The sequence below is a fragment of the Cebus imitator genome, unplaced genomic scaffold, assembly GCF_001604975.1.
Source record: "Cebus imitator isolate Cc_AM_T3 unplaced genomic scaffold, Cebus_imitator-1.0 Scaffold10, whole genome shotgun sequence".
Classification (NCBI taxonomy): Eukaryota; Metazoa; Chordata; class Mammalia; order Primates; family Cebidae; genus Cebus; species Cebus imitator.
In genome coordinates, this window is record NW_016107325.1 from 662,503 (window position 1) to 663,250 (window position 748).

At 41.3% G+C, this 748-nt stretch overlaps 1 long non-coding RNA gene across 1 annotated transcript in view; it reads left to right on the forward strand.

Moving 5' to 3' along the window:
- LOC108316911 overlaps positions 1–362 on the forward strand; it is an 11,921-nt gene extending 11,559 nt beyond the window's left edge. The window contains exon 3 of the long non-coding RNA XR_001830500.1: positions 346–362. This is a non-coding gene — a long non-coding RNA (uncharacterized LOC108316911). The remainder of the gene's footprint in view (positions 1–345) is intronic.
- Positions 363–748: the final 386 nt, after the last annotated feature.

A 748-nucleotide genomic window follows, 5' to 3' on the forward strand; every position in this document is an offset into this window, starting at 1 on the left:
TTTTTTTTTTGTGATCGAATCTCACTCTGTCACCAGGTTGGAGTGCAGCTGCAGCATCTCAGCTCATTGCAGCTGCTGCCTCCCAAGTTCAAGCGATTCTCCTGCCTCAGCCGCCGCAGTAGCTGCGCCTACAGACGTGCTCCACCACCCCCAGCTAATTTTTGTATTTTTAGTAAAGAGAGGTTTCACCATGTTGGCCAGGATCGTCTCGAGCTCTTGACCTCATGATCCGCCCGCCTCAGCCTCCCAAAGTGCTGGAATTACAGGCGAGAGCCACCACGCCCAGCCCATCAATTCTGTTAATAGAGGTCAAAGCCTGTCACACAGTAGGAACTTATTGACTAGCCAGTTAATATTTGTCAAATTGGTGAATGAATGTGTGTAAAATCAAAGGAATTTCTAAAGGATTTTTTTAATTTAAAATCATGGAAAATAATCCCATACACCCGTGATAATATGCCTAATGCTGAATAATTTCATCAGTCCTGTTCAAATCAGAAACCATTTAATGTTATTCCAGACTCTGAGTGCTATACTGTGAACAGTCAACGTTGGTAAGTTACAATGAAAAAGACACTTTCATACACTTGATGGAATTTCTGGATGGCAATCTGGCAGCATTAAAAATGTTTCTACCCTTTGGCTTAGTAGCTCTCCTACTATGTTTCTATTCTAAGGATTGTTTATTGCAATGAAAAATTGAAAGCAGCTTAATGTCTAACATAGAAGAAAGCACTAATTAGTATCC